Source organism: Phyllobates terribilis, unplaced genomic scaffold (genome assembly GCF_046119375.1).
Source record: "Phyllobates terribilis strain yellow unplaced genomic scaffold, ASM4611937v1 Scaffold_4__5_contigs__length_816908805, whole genome shotgun sequence".
Lineage (NCBI taxonomy): Eukaryota > Metazoa > Chordata > Amphibia > Anura > Dendrobatidae > Phyllobates > Phyllobates terribilis.
The window spans coordinates 581,174,507-581,192,450 of NW_027362764.1; the positions used below are offsets into that span (position 1 = coordinate 581,174,507).

The 17,944-nt window shown below is 45.6% G+C and overlaps 1 protein-coding gene across 4 annotated transcripts in view; it reads left to right on the top strand.

Annotated features, from left to right (window-relative positions):
• The first annotated feature begins 508 nt into the window (after positions 1-508).
• GREB1L (GREB1 like retinoic acid receptor coactivator) overlaps positions 509-17,944 on the top strand; it is a 148,069-nt gene continuing 130,633 nt past the window's right edge. For all 4 annotated transcript variants that reach the window (XM_073679136.1, XM_073679138.1, XM_073679137.1 and 1 more), the window contains exon 1: positions 509-757. The gene's annotated coding sequence lies outside the window, so the exon portion shown is untranslated. The remainder of the gene's footprint in view (positions 758-17,944) is intronic.

Genomic DNA, 17,944 nt, shown 5'->3' on the forward strand with positions numbered 1-17,944 from the left:
GTGAGGAACAATCAGAGAAAAGGTATAATAGAAACAAGTCACCAATTCTGCATTTATCACCCACTCCTGGTTTTGGCTCCCACTCCTGAGAAAAAATACTGACCCAATACTGACCAAATACTGATAGTGGGGCCGTGGCCTTAGAGGAAAGAAGGATCAGGCTGATGAGTTTCAACATGTCTGATCATTGAGCTGGAAGGGGAGACCAATCGCAGCCAGAGCCGTCCCCAGGCCATAATAGCGCCTTTCATCCAGCAGCAGAGACCCCCTGATTGGAGTTAGACTTTGCTGGGGGTCTTCTCCAAGCCACAGATTGTTTATTAGGAAAGTTGTCCCATGTGAAGTTCTGGGACCCCACAATGTGGCCCCGTGCTGCTCTCTGCCATCAATGGCTGGGGCTAAGCCTGCACATCGCTGGTGCTTGTGTTACATTTCACAGGATAGCAGCCATGTTTATGTTGATTGATTACAGTGGCTGTGACAGCCGCGCACCCTGGGACAGATGCTGGAGAAGTAGCCTCCTCCCCAGAGTCCCGCCCCCACCTGGACAGCGCAGGCAGCAGCCGGCAGTGTGTGTGTGCAGTACTGCGGGAGAGCCGGGGACAGCAGCACATCGTGCCCAGCAGCCGGGTCACCCGCTCCGGGGAGCAAGCAGACGGCGCCGGCCACCCGCGCTCCGTGCAACACGGTGTGCCGGACTATCAGGCATATCGGGGCACAGAGGAGCCCCCGCTGTGGTCACCTGCGGCCGCCCGAGGTAAAGATGCTGAGGCGAGTCCGGCTGAGCGCTCGTGTGTGCGGCGGAGTGAGCGGCTGCGGCCATCACTAGTGTGGGGTATAGTACGGGGTGCGGGTGTGGTATAAAGGGGGTATATAGCACGGTGCGGTGCTATTGGGGTATATAGCACGGTGCGGTGCTATTGGGGTATATAGCACGGTGTGGCGCTGTTGGGGTATATAGCACGGTGCGGTGCTATTGGGGTATATAGCACGGTGCGGCGCTGTTGGGGTATATAGCACGGTGTGGCGCTGTTGGGGTATATAGCACGGTGCGGTGCTATTGGGGTATATAGCACGGTGCGGCGCTGTTGGGGTATATAGCACGGTGTGGCGCTGTTGGGGTATATAGCACGGTGTGGCGCTATTGGGGTATATAGCACGGTGTGGCGCTATTGGGGTATATAGCACGGTGTGGCGCTATTGGGGTATATAGCACGGTGCGGCGCTATTGGGGTATATAGCACGGTGCGGCGCTATTGGGGTATATAGCACGGTGCGGCGCTGTTGGGGTATATAGCACGGTGCGGCGCTGTTGGGGTATATAGCAGGGTGTGGCGCTGTTGAGGTATATAGCACGGTGCGGCGCTGTTGAGGTATATAGCACGGTGCGGCGCTGTTGGGATATATAGCAGGGTGTGGCGCTATTGGGGTATATAGCACGGTGTGGCGCTATTGGGGTATATAGCACGGTGTGGCGCTATTGGGGTATATAGCACGGTGTGGCGCTATTGGGGTATATAGCACGGTGTGGCGCTATTGGGGTATATAGCACGGTGTGGCGCTATTGGGGTATATAGCACGGTGTGGCGCTATTGGGGTATATAGCACGGTGTGGCGCTATTGGGGTATATAGCACGGTGTGGCGCTATTGGGGTATATAGCACGGTGCGGCGCTATTGGGGTATATAGCACGGTGCGGCGCTGTTGGGGTATATAGCACGGTGCGGCGCTGTTGGGGTATATAGCACGGTGCGGCGCTGTTGGGGTATATAGCACGGTGCGGCGCTGTTGGGGTATATAGCACGGTGCGGCGCTGTTGGGGTATATAGCACGGTGCGGCGCTGTTGGGGTATATAGCACGGTGCGGCGCTGTTGGGGTATATAGCACGGTGCGGCGCTGTTGGGGTATATAGCACGGTGCGGCGCTGTTGGGGTATATAGCACGGTGCGGCGCTGTTGGGGTATATAGCACGGTGCGGCGCTGTTGGGGTATATAGCACGGTGCGGCGCTGTTGGGGTATATAGCACGGTGCGGCGCTGTTGGGGTATATAGCACGGTGCGGCGCTGTTGGGGTATATAGCACGGTGCGGCGCTGTTGGGGTATATAGCACGGTGCGGCGCTGTTGGGGTATATAGCACGGTGCGGCGCTGTTGGGGTATATAGCACGGTGCGGCGCTGTTGAGGTATATAGCACGGTGCGGCGCTGTTGGGGTATGTAGCACGGTGCGGCGCTGTTGGGGTATGTAGCACGGCGCTGTTGGCGTATATAGCACGGTGCGGCGCTGTTGGCGTATATAGCACGGTGCGGCGCTGTTGGGGTATATAGCACGGTGCGGCGCTGTTGGGGTATATAGCACGGTGCGGCGCTGTTGGGGTATATAGCACGGTGCGGCGCTGTTGGGGTATATAGCACGGTGCGGCGCTGTTGGGGTATATAGCACGGTGCGGCGCTGTTGGGGTATGTAGCACGGTGCGGCGCTGTTGGGGTATGTAGCACGGTGCGGCGCTGTTGGGGTATGTAGCACGGTGCGGCGCTGTTGGGGTATGTAGCACGGTGCGGCGCTGTTGGGGTATGTAGCACGGTGCGGCGCTGTTGGGGTATGTAGCACGGCGCTGTTGGCGTATATAGCACGGTGCGGCGCTGTTGGCGTATATAGCACAGTGCGGCGCTGTTGGCGTATGGAGGGGGGACTATGTATCATTGTATGCTTATAGAGGAGTAGTGTATGGCTGGATGCTATATAATAGTGTATGGTGCCATTGGGGGGATGGAGGAGGGGCAGCCTATAATAGTGTATGGTGCCATTGGTGATCTGTATTTCCCAAAGGTGTATAAAGGTAGGATTTATTGTATTAGTTATACTGGCATATATAATTGTGTGGTAAAATATGGCAGCACGTACAAGCAGATAATTTGTTCTGCCCACAGCACAGTACCATGTGGCGCAATGTGATGTTGCGCTGCCGTAGCCACTGCTTCTGAGATTGCATCCGTGGCACAGTGTGAGGCACAATGTGATAAATGCCGGTAGCCAGATAGACCATAACTGACTGAGCCGTGCTCTTTACGTCTATGGGTGATTTTATTTTTTTTTTGGTTGGTACTTCAGTAATTTGTCCATTTCTGCGGACCTGTTTGTATAAAAGTACCAGAGAAAAATTGCTAAACATTGAGTAATTCCACAATTACAAAGTAAGTTTGATTTTTGCCAATTAGGAGAGTGAAGTTATCCGGGTAGGACTAATATTAGGGAACTGTCAGGGCAGTTACAAATGTCCTGCTGGCAACTAACTTTATAGGATTGCACTTGATGTTCAGTAATGATCCAATTGAGGATCTGATAACCAATTTATTTATTTAAATTCAATGTGAACCGACTAAAGGCCTAAAATTTGACCCATGTCTTGAGTGAAAGGATGGTTCAGACTGTAGCACAAATGAATGTATAGAAAAGACAAGGAATTGTAGTACACAAATGGTCCCGCATGCAGCAAAGTAAATAACTGGTCAGGCTATCACAGACAGCCAGTCCATGAAATAAATGCTCTCAAGTTCATGGACTTAGCAACGGTTTCTACTCCGGAGAGATAGAAATAAATGTTGGAATCTGGCCACACTCCCTACCGAGTGCCAGTACCGTGAGGCAGTTTCACCTCAGAAGAGATTTTGTTATACTCACCAAGTTTTATATTTTTGTAATGTCATATTATAAAATCTCAAAACTTCTGTATCATCCTTCAGACTTGGCCTCACCTAATCTGCTACTTCTGGGACATGACCTCTAGACCTCAATTAGTCGTTGAAGACCTTTCACCAAATTTTTCATGCTGAACTGGACACACGATGTAATAGTGGCTGTAGAGCAGAATAAAACATTTTGTTTTTTATTCCACCACTTCATTGCGGAAATATTGGCAATCAAATTATTTGGCACCCAATGAGTTAACATTTAACTTTTTTTTTTTTTTTTTTTAAGGCCAAGTGGGTGTTTTCAGATAGTTTTCACTGAGGCATATGCTTCTCTCTTTTGTGTTAGTTGACCAATCATACGCAGTCAGCAACAGGCACAGAAAGAACATTCCTCTACAATACCTTGGGTTTCTCAGGGTGTGAGATGTAAGGATACAGCTCTGATCTCCTAGTCTAACCTCCTGCATGATTATAAAGTGCTGGGAGATTAGAGCACAGATAACTCCTTTCAGATAAGATTCCTGTGAGGGAAGGGGCAGCACTGCTGAGTTTAATGGTGTCGCATTACAAACCCTTCTATTAGCTTTTTGCCTCTGTTTTCACTGTTGGCTCTATTATACTGCCTGTCCTGACATGTCAGTACACTTGAGTCTGTGTAACACATCTCTGGATATGCGGTGGGCGGGGAGGGTCAATACAGGAGAGCCGATAGATGGGTTTGTAGCACAGCTAAACTCAGTTGTGCTGCCCCTTCCCTCCCTCGTGAAAGGTGTGAGTCATTTGTGTTCTAATTTCCCAGCACTTTCTAATCATGCAGAAGGTCACATCTGCATCTCACACACTGAGAACCCTGCTGTAAGCTATGGCGGTGGTTGTGGGGGGTTCTTTTCTTTTTTTCTGCTATGTTGCTGCCTGCTTATGATTGGTCATACACTGAGAAGAAGTACATACCCTCAGTGAAAACTCTGATAGCACTATCTTGAACTTAAAGGAGATATCCAGGACTTTGAAAAAAAGGCATGTAGTTGCTAAGAGAGGCAACTACCTGTCTGTACCCGGCGCCGGTCATTGACCGCTCCTGACAGAGATTCTGCTACTCCCTGTCAACTGAGCAGAAGTTTCTCTTCCTGTTGACAGGGCGGGACTACTGGTGTCATGCTGATTGACAGCTGGCTTCCAACCAATTAGGCAGTGAAGAGCCAGCAGTCATTGGTTGGAAGCCAGCTTGTGTTATGATCTATCTGGAGTAGTAGACTTTGGGAAAGCCACAAATTTGCACACATTTGTTTGTGAAAATGATTCACGTTGAAATGGTTAGTGACTTGACATTTTGGACATCAGAGATGTTTCCGAATGGGGATGGCTTCCTTAAATGGTTTGATCAAGTTGGCTTTTTTCACACTGTTGTTTGCTAACAGGAACAGTCAGGCTGAGGTAGAGAAACAGATGATGAGTCTTACCCATTACTGTTGGCAAAGTTTAATTGCACGTCAATGGCAACGTTTCCAAACCAGAGTTTTATGTTCAAAGGTACTCCACCAGAAATGAGTAAGTGTTCCCCAGCTGGGATATGTATTTGCAGGGGTCCTCCTTTGGGGAGCAATCTCCGACTCTCGCTCTGCATTGGGGCCGGCAGTCAGTCCGGGCCGGGGGCATGGTTACAGCCTCGGCTGTGAATTCTGAGTGGTGACTGAACTTGCGCCGCCCCGCATATTCTCCCCGCAGCGTATTGCTAAGTGCGGGCGTCGGGCAGGTTAGTAACTCTATTAACCTGCAGATTAAGCCCATATCTGCAGGGAAATAATGTTTTTGCTGGTGACAGGTTCCCTTTAAGCTGCAACTCAAGATGTGGCAGGTATGGAGACACACTTTAAGGTTGTTCACACTAGGTCTATTAGGAGTGGAAACCAAACAAACTCTCCAAATCACCCCAGTCTTTTTACTAAGTTTTTGGAGCAGAAACTGTGCAGAAACTTCATGTACATGCACTTATGCAAGTTTCACTCACACATTTTTAGGTAAAACCTCTTATTGCAAAAATCGTGCAGTTAGAGTCTAACCTAGTAATTTACCCTAAAAGTTAAAGGTGTGTTTCCATCTCCAATATCCTATCCCAATATGTAGTAGGTGTAGTAATAATATTAGCAAATGCCTCCAATTAGAAATGTAGTATAGTTTTTCAGATTTGTGAAGTTGCGTACCCTATTTGCAGGGCATTGCAGTAGCTTAGGTACTCATGGTTGCGGCCACTAACAGCTGTCAATATATGAGTGGTTGTAACCACAGATACCTTGGCTACTGCAATGCCCTGCACATGGGGTAAGCTACATAGCGAATAAGAAAAACTACACTACATTTCTAATGGGAGGTATTTGCTAATATTATTATTTAATGGGATAGCATCTTGTAGATGAGAATACCCCTTTAAGTGTGTGGTTGTGGTGTAAGTGTAGTAAAATACTTACCATTTGATTTCTTCTCCTTTTTTTAGTGTCTGTTCTCCTCTGGGCCATGTGGCAACTCTTCATCTTTGCTGGCACTGTGTCTACTGTGTGAGGTTCGCTGCATTCTTCATTTTAGGGCTCGTGCACATGGCTGTATTTTCGGTTCAGGTGCTGTCAGTTGAAAAAAAAAAATGGATCACGAACGAACCAATGTTAATCCATGGGGCAGTGCAGATGAACTATTTTTTTACTGACCGAATCTGTGTGTGAACAAATTTGCAGCATGCGCTAGTTTCTTCCCTAACCCCGATGAGGCTCGGCCATTCAAATCTATGGGTGCACGAAAAAGTCTAATGCCACAGTACAGCATCAATTTTTATATGGTTGTGTGACCTGGAGAATCTTAATTTCAGGTGTTTAACCGTAAAATGAATACTGTAAAATCAAAACCCAGAAAACTCTTGTGGAATTGCATTTTTCACTTTTTTTTTAAATCACAATTTGAATATTTTTCACATGTTTTCAGTGCGTTTTATGGTAAAATGGATGGTGTGATTCAAAACTGCAACTGATCTTACATGAAACAAGCCCTCATATAGCTGCGGCAATGGGGGAAAAAAAAAAAAGAAACAAGCTACGGCTCTTGGGAGAAGGGGAGGATAAAACAAAGTACAAGGGTGCAAATTAGTATATAAGAAATAATGTAAAAGTGAACCTGAAAGCTGATGTATGCTGAATGTATCAGGCGCTGGCTGTATGATCCCAGCCAGGTATGTTTGTCTGTGAAACACTGCTGCGTTTCGGAGAAAAACATACTTCAAAAGCCTCCGAGCACCAAGCTGCGCTGTATACTAATCGGACAGGCCGATCTGTGGCGGCTTCTCCTTGCCCACTGCGCTTGATTGACAGATTTCTGCCTTCATGTGCGTATAGAGAGAGACCTGTCAATCTAGTGCAGCGATTGGGGAGGGGAGAAGTTGCCGGGAACTTGACTAGTCTCCGCTATTAAAGTATGTTTTTCTCTGAAATGTTCCAGTGTTTTCAGAGTCAAACATACCTGGCTGAGTTCATAGAGCAAGCGCCTGATACATGCGGCCCGTGGACGGCGAATTACATGCATTTTGAGTGCATTTCTACAATGGAAAAATGCATTTACATTTTCGTTGCCTGTGGACTTTCGGCAGCGAATGCAATTCCTGCAAGATAAATCATCAAGTTGTGGTTTTAAAAAACAAACTGCAGATCCATTTTTAATGTAGCAAGTTTTGGGTTTGGCTTTTTTTTTTTTTTTGGCTTCCCTATATAGTTCTTGGAAAAATTGTCAGAAAAGTGCATTTACTAAATGAAGCCAAATATGAAAAAGCAGCCAGGAACTTAGTACATATAATAAAAGTTGGCATTTTAAGGTTAGTTTTCCCCCCCCCTTATTCTAAAACCCCCAGAAAAGAATACTGTGTGAAGGAAACCATAAGATATTTTCTCTGTTTTCCTATGCACTAACTGCATGTTGGGTCTGGATCAATATAACCCACTTCTACTAATGAATATTCAAGTTGTCCAAATTGGTTAGGTTAGAGGTCATCATTGATTAAGATGATGTATGTAATCTTGTTACTTCACGTAATATTTAGGTTTTGTAGAGATTTAGTGGAGGAAAATAGCAATGTTCACCTTTTAGATAATTCTTAAATTATGCTGTGTCCACACCTGGCAGATTTTCCATTTTCCACAATATCTTAATGTATGTATATATATAATATCTGTAGATATTGGCAAATTTGACTAGGATCAAAAATAGTCTCCCCTTTTTCTTGCGAAACCACTGTATCCGCAAAAAAAGCCTTAGTTCTATGAAAAACAACATGTATTATAATATGTATGAATACTAGAACTCGTGTATGAAACACAAATCCTTACGGCTATGTTCACACGCAACATTTTTTTTGCTGATTGGTGAAGCTGTGTTTTACTGTACCAGCAAAAGCAGAGATTTCAGAAATCTCATGCACACAGTTGAATGTTTTTTTTTTATAAAGAGGTGGTCCTTTCCAAATCAAGAAGTCTCCAGTTATTCTGCAACTGCAGACTTATGAATGTCCCCAGCTTCTGATCCGGAACCAGAGGGCATACAGTACAGACCAAAAGTTGGACACACCTTCTCATTTAAAGATTTTTCTGCATTTTCATGACTATGAAAATTGTACATTCACACTGAAGGCATCAAAACTATGAATTAACACATGTGGAATTATATACTTAACAAAAAAGTGTGAAACAACTGAAAATATGTCTTCTATTCTAGGTTCTTCAAAGTAGCCACCTTTTGCTTTGATGACTGCTTTGCACACTCTTGGCATTCTCTTGATGAGCTTCAAGAGGTAGTCACCGGAAATGGTTTTCACTTCACAGGTGTGCCCTGTCAGGTTTAATAAGTGGGATTTCTTGCCTTATAAATGGGGTTGGGACCATCAGTTGTGTTGTGCAGAAGTCTGGTGGATACACAGCTGATAGTCCTACTGAATAGACTGTTAGAATTTGTATTATGGCAAGAAAAAAGCAGCTAAGTAAAGAAAAACGAGTGGCCATCATTACTTTAAGAAATGAAGGTCAGTCAGTGTGAAAAATTGGGAAAACTTTGAATGTGCCCCCAAGTGCAGTTGCAAAAACCATCAAGCGCGACAAAGAAACTGGCTCACATGAGGACCGCCCCGGGAAAGGAAGACCAAGAGTCACCTCTGCTTCTGAGGATAAGTTTATCCGAGTCACCAGCCTCAGAAATCGCAGGTTAACAGCAGCTCAGATTAGAGACCAGGTCAATGCCACACAGAGTTCTAGCAGCAGACACATCTCTTCAACAACTGTTAAGAGGAGACTTTGTGCAGCAGGCCTTAATGGTAAAATAGCTGCTAGGAAACCACTGCTAAGGACAGGCAACAAGCAGAAGAGACTTGTTTGTGCTAAAGAACACAAGGAATGGACATTAGACCAGTGGAAATCTGCTTTGGTCTGAGTCCAAATTTGAGATCTTTGGTTCCAACCATCGTGTCCTTGTGCGACTCAGAAAAGGTGAACGGATGTACTCTACATGCCTGGTTCCCACCGTGAAGCATGGAGGAGGAGGTGTGATGGTGTGGGTGTTTTGCTGGTGACCCTGTTGGGGATTTATTCAAAATTGAAGGCATACAGAACCAGCATGGCTACCACAGCATCTTGCAGCGGCATGCTATTCCATCCGGTTTGCGTTTAGTTGGACCATCATTTATTTTTCAACAGGACAATGACCCCAAACACACCTCCAGGCTGTGTAAGGGCTATTTGACCAAGGAGGAGAGTGATGGGGTGCTACGCCAGATGACCTGGCCTCCACAGTCACCAGACCTGAACCCAATCGAGATGGTTTGGGGTGAGCTGGACCGCAGAGTGAAGGCAAAAGGGCCAACAAGTGCTAAGCATCTCTGGGAACTCCTTCAAGATTGTTGGAAGACCATTTCCGCTGACTACCTCTTGAAGCTCATCAAGAGAATGCCAAGAGTGTGCAAAGCAGTCATCAAAGCAAAAGGTGGCTACTTTGAAGAACCTAGAATATAAGACATATTTTCAGTTGTTTCACACTTTTTTGTTAAGTATATAATTCCACATGTGTTAATTCATAGTTTTGATGCCTTCAGTGTGAATGTACAATTTTCATAGTCATGAAAATACAGAAAAAAATCTTTAAATGAGAAGGTGTGTCCAAACTTTTGGTCTGTACTGTATATGCGTTATACATACTCCCGGCCAGGGCCAGTCTTGTGGGCGTGGCCTTTCTCCATACACTTGTATGACACTGGCTTTGCGCTGGAGCCGGCTGTTAGTCAGGGTCAGAGGCGCGGTTACAGCCGTTGCTCTGTATTCTCAGAGCGGTGACTGAATTGGAGCCTGCTCCGCCACCATGACTGTTACAGTAATGCTTCTGGGGAGAATAAAGTGAATTTTCTCCCCGCAGTGTTTGGGCTACATGCAGGTGACAGGTTCCCTTTAAAAGCAATTTGTCACCAGGTATTTCCCATCGGAGAGCAGCATTATGTAGAGACAGAGACCATAATTCCAGCGATCTGCCACTTGCTGGGATCCTTGCTGTAGTTTTGATCTCCTACAGATAAAACACTGATTTTTATCACTAGAAGGCTAGTAAACCTGCTGCCATGTAGTCCTCCATATTCATTAGCTCTGTATATCCCCTTTAACAACAATGATTGGCAGCCTTCTGCCTATGCACAGTGTACCCAGATAGAGGCCAATCGATGAAGGGGATAGAATATTATAGGGCAGTATTCAGAGAACTGCTAGATCTGAAGCATATAAAACAGTGATTTTTATCTAAACTGCAGAAAACAGCCCAGTAAGTGACACATTGCTGGAATCCAATTCCATGCCAGTAGATTATGTTGCTCCCAGATGGGCAGCAAAAACCTGGTGTCAGATTCCCTTTAATATGAGATGGTAATGATGTAATAAAACTAATACTAATAGTGGTAAAAAGCCGAGGGTGAGCCTGTGCTTTAATAATATTATTTATTATTATTATTATTGCAATAGCCAGGTATGTGACATTGATGAATTTATTTTACTTTTAGTGCAAAAATATAAAAACTTTAGTCCTCTTTTCTCCTGACTTGGTGATTGCAATTGTCTGAGAGCTTCTATCCTTAGCTCTGTAATGTAGGCAATGTGTCCATCATGGGATTTCCTTTGCCATTTCAGTTTGTTCTGTGCATTTAACAAGAACTGTAAATGCTGTAAATGGGTTTTGAGTTGCAGCTACTGACTTTCTATGAGATGCTAATTAACAGGAGATGTAAGGCATTACAGAGCTCTCAAACTATCACAAAAGGTTGTTCTAGACAACCTGGAACTGTAAATTTGCTGGAAGTGGTATTAAAAGTTTATTCACAAAATCACAAGTTATCCACCATCCATTGGATAGGAAATAACACTTTCTGATTGCTGTGGGTCTGACCACTGGGACCCCCAGCGATCCCGGGAACTGGCTCTGCAGAGCCCTGTCCTCAATAGAGAGGGGGTAAACATGGACGGCCTCCTCTCCGTTCACTGCCGATATAAGAATAGCAGACTACATTGCTTGCCTTTCTCATAGACAACTAATGGAGAGGAGGTCGAGCATACGCACCCCCGCTACATTCTTGGCATCACAAGTTTTAATTTGGGTTTCTCCCCTATTAATAGATTTGCATTTATCTTTACGAAAAGATCTCAAGTTGTGGACATTGTTATAACAAGGAAAACACTCTGGTGGCTATTGTGTCATTGTATTATGTGCACCGTTATGTTAGTATAATTTTGTTTTCATGTTTGTACTAGGCTGGGAAAACTGCTTAAACTGGTCATATATTGTGGATTTCAGACACCCACTTTCCTGAGTTGATTATGACTGGTCTTTGATGGTTGTCATCTTGGAAACCATTTCATAAGTTAAATGGGCTGTGTACTTAAAGAAGCACTCCTCCCATCAAAGTTTTAATCCTTTAATATATTGCAATCATCATATTATATAGCACTGTGTACTTACTATTACTCATTTTACCTTTCTACTCGGATAATTCTCCTGTTTCCCATTAGGTCTGTGACATCACGGGATTAAAAACTGACTAGCTGAATCCTTCTAAGCTCTATGTAGAAACAGGAGGTCAATTTTCTCTGCATAAGTCCCTGGCAAGTGGGTAGAGGTGGAGCAGTTGGGTCAGGAGCTGAAGAGGGGAATGATAAATGCAGGGACAAGACACTTCCTGTATCTACATAGAGCAGAGAAAAGAGGCAAAATGAGCAATTGTAAGAACACAGTGCTATATAGTGATTGTAATATGTTAAGAGGATAAAAACTTTAATGGGAGGAGGGCATCTTTAAGGAGGTTTTCCAGTTTCTAAAACCCCTGTCCACTGGTTGCAATTTGTTGAAAAAAAAACCCCACTGAAACTGTGTTTTAGACTATGTGCCCACGATGCAGAAATGCTCCGGATTTTTCCTGAGCGTTTCTGCAGCTCCCTGCCAGAAAAAACACATGCGGATTGTACATGCGGTTTTTCTGCCATGTAGAAGTGTAAGTGAAGCGTTCTTCACATGCAATTTCGCATGCGGGTTGTCAAGCGCTTTTCCAAGCGATTTTAACATCACTTGGAAAAGTGCTTGACAGCTTGGTCACACTATATAAATCCATGCAACCGGCATGGATTTATATAGTGTGACCAAGTTACGATGCTGCAAATGCAGCTTCAATAGTAAAGAAAATAAAGAAAAAACATTATACTCACCTTCAGATGGCCCCTGGTCTCCTTAGCGATGCGTCCGGTATCTTTGGCGGCTCCCGGTGCTCTAAAAAGGACTTTCCATGAAGTCATTTAGTCATGTGATGGTCACACGACCTTCACCTGATCGCGGACGTCAGCCGTCGCGTGACCGTCACGTGAATAAATGACGTCACAGAACGTCCTTGCAGACCACCGCCGGAAGCCGAGGAGACCAAAGGGCACCGGAAAGGTGAGTATAAGGTTTTTTTTATTCTAATTCTTTAACTACAGGTACTATGGTACCCGGGTCTGGAGGAGAGTCTGGCGACTGAAACTGTGATTCCGCAAAATAATTGGTATTGCTGCGGATTTTTCCGCAATGATAATCCGCAGGGGAAATTTCCGCAGCATCTGCACAGCACATGCGGATTATCATTGGGGAACATTGCAGACCTTCTACCAAGCGTTTTTTAAGCGTTTCCGCGGCGGAATTGCCGCTGCGGAAACGCTTATACGCATAGTGGGCACACAGCCTTACTCTCCTTTCTTGGGTCCAGCGCTGAGTCCCCAATGCTGCTTCTGGCTGTTACTGCTGTCGACGTGATGTTGATGCTGCAGACATTAACTGAGCTTAGCGGCTGTACTTAAGTTTACGGCACGGTTCTCACTGTTGCTGAGTTCACTGATTGGCGGCAGTGCTGTTTTTGTGACATTGCTGGATCAAGGGAGGCTGGGGTAAAACAATCTGTATTTTTTGTGTGTGTATGTCTATCTATCTATTTGTATGTGAAAAAGTGTTTGCCCCTCCCTGATTTCTTATTCTTTTGCATATATGTCACACTTAAATGTTTCACATCACAAGACAAATTTAAATATTAGACAAAGCGAACACAGGTAAACATAAAATGCAGTTTTTAATTTAAGGTCTTTATTGATGAAAAAAGAAATCCAAAACTACAGGGATTTTGTTTTTTTTTCTCCCCCTAAACCTAATAACTGATTGGGCCACCCTTAATAGCAACAACTGCAATCAAGAGTTTGCGATAACTGGCAATGAGTCTTTTACAACGCTCTGAAGGCATTTTGGCCCACTCATCATTGCAAAATTGTTGTAATTCTGCCACATTGGAGGGTTTCCGAGCATGAACTGCCACCTTAAGGTCACGCCACAGCATCTCAATCGGATTAAGGTCACGACTTTGACTAGGCCACTCCAAAGTCGTATTTTTTCTTTTTCTTAAGCCAATCAGAGGTGGACTTGCTGGTGCTTTTTGGATAATTGTCCTGCTGCATAAACCAAGTGTGCTTAAGCTTGAGGTCACGAACAGATGGCCGGACATTCTCCTTCAGGATTTTTTGTTATACAGCAAAATTCATGGTTCCATTTACCACAGCAAGTCTTCCAGGTCCTGAAGCTGCAAAACAGCCCCAGACCATCACACTACCACCACCATATTTTACTGTTGGTATGATGTTACTTTTTTGAAATGCTGTGATACTTCTTTGCCAGATGGAATTGGACACACACCTTCCAAAAAGTTCAACTTTTGTCTCGTCAGTCCACAGAGTCATTTTCCAAAAGTCTTGGCGATCATCAAGATGTTTTCTGGCAAAACTGAGATGAGTCTTTGTTCTTTTTGCTCAGCAGTGGTTTTCGTCTTGGAACTCTCCCCTGCATGCCATTTTTGCACAGTCTCTTTCTTATGGAGGAGTCATGAACTCTGACCTTAACTGAGGCAAGTGAGGCCTGCAGTTTTTTGGATGTTGTAGGTTTTTTGTGACCTCTTAAATGGTTTTATAACCTTTTCCAATCTCAATTACTTTTTCTCATTTGTTCCTGAATTTCTTTGGATCGCAGCGTGATATCTACCATTTGAGGATCTTTTGCTGTAGTTCACTTTGTCAGGCAGGTCCTGACAGTTATGTGATTTCTTGATTTCGAACAGGTATGGCTGTAATCAGGCCTGTGAGTGGCTAGAGAAATTGAACTCCGCTTCCCAAAGATGTGAAAAACATTTAATTTATGTTTTAAGGAGTGGGGGTAATCACTTTTTCACACAGGGCCCTGTAGGTTTGGATTTCTTTTTCCCCTAATAAAGACTTTCATATAAAAACTGTATGTTGTGTTTACTTGTGTTCTAATGTTGTGTCTAACATTTAAATTTGTTTTGTAATCTGAAACATTTAAGTGTGACAAACATGCAAAAGAATAAGAAATTAGGAAGGGGCAAACACTTTTTCACACCGCTGTATAAAAAATAAATAAAATGTGTTTAATAAATATATATACAGTACAGACCAAAAGTTGGGACACACCTTCTCATTTAAAGATTTTTCTGTATTTTCATGACTATGAAAATTGTACATTCACACTTAAGGCATCAAAACTATGAATTAACACATGTGGAATTATATACTTAACAAAAAAGTGTGAAACAACTGAAAATATGTCTTATATTCTAGGTTCTTCAAAGTAGCCACCTTTTGCTTTGATGACTGCTTTGCACACTCTTGGCATTCTCTTGATGCGCTTCAAGAGGTAGTCACCGGAAATAGTCTTCCAACAATCTTGAAGGAGTTCCCAGAGATGCTTAGCACTTGTTGGCCCTTTTTGCCTTCACTCTGCAGTCCAGCTCACCCCAAACCATCTCGATTGGGTTCAGGTCTGGTGACTGTGGAGGCCAGGTAATCTGGCGTAGCACCCCATCACTCTCATTCTTGGTCAAATAGCCCTTACACAGCCTGGAGGTGTGTTTGGGGTCATTGTCCTGTTGAAAAATAAATGATGGTCCAACTAAACGCAAACCGGATGGGATAGCATGCCGCTGCGAGTTGCTGTGGTAGCCATGCTGGTTCAGTATGCCTTCAATTTTGAATAAATCCCCAACAGTGTCACCATCACACTTCCTCCTCCATGCTTCACGGCATCGCACAAAGACACGGTGGTTGGAACCAAAGATCTCAGATTTGGACTCATCAGACCAAAGCACAGATTTCTCAATACACCTTCCACGACAACATTGGAGGATGTTGTCCACGCCCTATTGGGGGACAGGAACATAGAGAGATTAAAAGCCCCTCCCCACTGTCAATCCCCAGTGTTTTCCTGTCCCCCTTGGGGCATGGAGAGATCCTGCAGTGCTGTCAGGCCTGCAGGGCAGCACTGTATTTCCTTTACCTGTGTGCCGGGCAGTGATCGGTCAAGGTACTCCCTCCTCCCTCCTTGCTGCTCCCCTTTGGGGGACCACCCTGGCTTCCTGCGCCCCACTGAGGGTAAAGCAAGCCAGGGGATCATTCATGCCGGAGGCCGCCCCTGCCCTCCGGTATCTCCTCTTTCCTGGAGCGCGGACGCATGCGCACCGGAAGTGGCGTCGCCGTGGGCCCTGTCGCTCCAGACTGAGTGTTCCACGCTGCATGTGGATTCCACGCTCCTGAACAGACGGGCTGGTTTGGACGCGCGCGCTTCGGTTGACGTCACTGCGGTCCCATCGCTCCGGTCGGGGCATTCCACGTGGGACGCTGAATGACAGGACCAAAGGCCCACACCAAACCTGGATTGGCCCTTAAAGTGACCGGAAAGGGGAGGGGACTGAGGTTCCTTGCTGGGAGGCACGGTTTTATTTAAAACCCGCCTGAAGACACCAAAAGGTAAGGCTATTCCCACCATATTCCCACTATGGAAGGTGATAGGTCCTGTACCCCTGCATCTGCAGAGCCCAGCATGCCCTCGGCTACAGTGAGTAGTACCTTGGTGGTCACTATGGGGTTATCTCGGCCTCCTTTTAGATGACACTAGATCTCTCCTCCTATTTCACATGGGTCCCCTTCTCTTCCCCTTTCTTAGGAAGACAAGGCCCCCGCTTCTAAGAAGGATAAAGACCAGCCCCGTAGATGTGGCATCTGTACAAAAAAGCTGTCCTCATCCTATAAGAAGTTGTCAGCCCTGTACGGATAAAATAATTAGAGAAGAAAACCCCTCACTGATCGAGGAGCTTAGATCACTTGTTAAACAGGAGGTCCAGGTGGTTAGACAGGAGCTCCAGGCCTCCTTTGCTGCCCTGCCTGTCTATTCCTCCTCCAGGCCCTCTCCCCTAAGAAGATCCAAGAGTTAGACTCAGATGTGGTCTCTATGGACGCTAGTAGCTCAATCTCTGATTTTGAGGAAGTGGCATCCGTAGGGCCTGCCAAAGCAGTAGAAACCGGTAGATATTTCTCCTCGGATAACTTAGAGGGACTACTGGACGCTGTTAGAGGCACTATGGGGCTGGAAGAAGTGGAGGTTCCCTGTTCTGTTCAGGACTAGATGTTTTGGGGTCTTAAAACCAAGAATCAGACTGGGTTTACAGTCAATGAGGTAATTAGGGATCTCATCCGACTGGAATGGGAGTCCCCGGAAAATCGCCTCACCACTCCTTCGGAATTAAAACATAGGTTTCCGTTAGAGGGTGAAGGTTTTAAATGGGAAGTCCCTAATGTAGACATCCAGGTGGCTAGGGTAGTGAGGAAAACCTCACTTCCCTTTGAGGATTCGTCCCAATTAAAGGATCCTTTGGACCGCAAAATGGAAAGCTTCCTTAAAAAATCATGGGAAACCTCCTCTGCCTCTGAGTCAATATTTCCTCGACCTGTGTGGCCAGATCCCTCTTCAAATGGCTGACCCAACTGGAGGAACATCTGTCTCAGGGCACGTCCAGGGCAGATCTGCTTGACTCCATCCTTCTCCTTCAAAAAGCAACAGGTTTCTTAGCGGACGCCTCGGCTGAGTCAGTCCATATTGCGGCCAGGGCAGCTGTCCTGTCCAATACTGCTCGCCGTGCACTATGGCTCAAAACATGGAGTGGGGACGTCACCTCTAAAATCAAGCTCTGTTCCATTCCATTCCAAGGAAAATATGTATTTCGCCCGCCCTGGATGAAATCCTGGAAAAGGCCTCGGACAGGAAGAAAACCCTTCCTGAACAGAAACAGGCTAAGAAACGTTCCTTTCGGCCTTCCCAAAGTCACCCCTCACAGTATAGAGGAAAGGGAAAATCTGGGCACTGGAACTATCCCAAAGGCGGCAAGGGTCGCAACATCCTTGTACCCCAGCAACAACACCAGCAGCAGGGCAGGCAATGACTTGGTCCGTGTAGGGGGGGGGGGCGGCTTTCGAATTTTTTCCCCAGTGGCAGGCAATATCTTCCTGCCAGTGGATCCTCAATACCATTGAGGAGGGTCTTCTATTGGAATTCGAGAGTCTCCCCCCCCACCCCCCTCAGATCCTGAGGGTCACATCCCTTCCCTCTCGGGGGGCTCAGGATCTCCTATCGGTCGCCCTAAAATACCTTCTGGATTCGGGAGTGGTGTCTCTAGTTCCCCCTGGCCAGGAGGGGACGGGTCACTACTCAAAAATATTCCTAATGCGGAAACCGTCAGGGACCCCACGCATCATAATCTACCTGAAGTCCCTAAACTATCACATCAAATACAGACGTTTCAAGATGGAGTCTATAAAATCAACTATTCCCCTAGTAGGGAAAGACT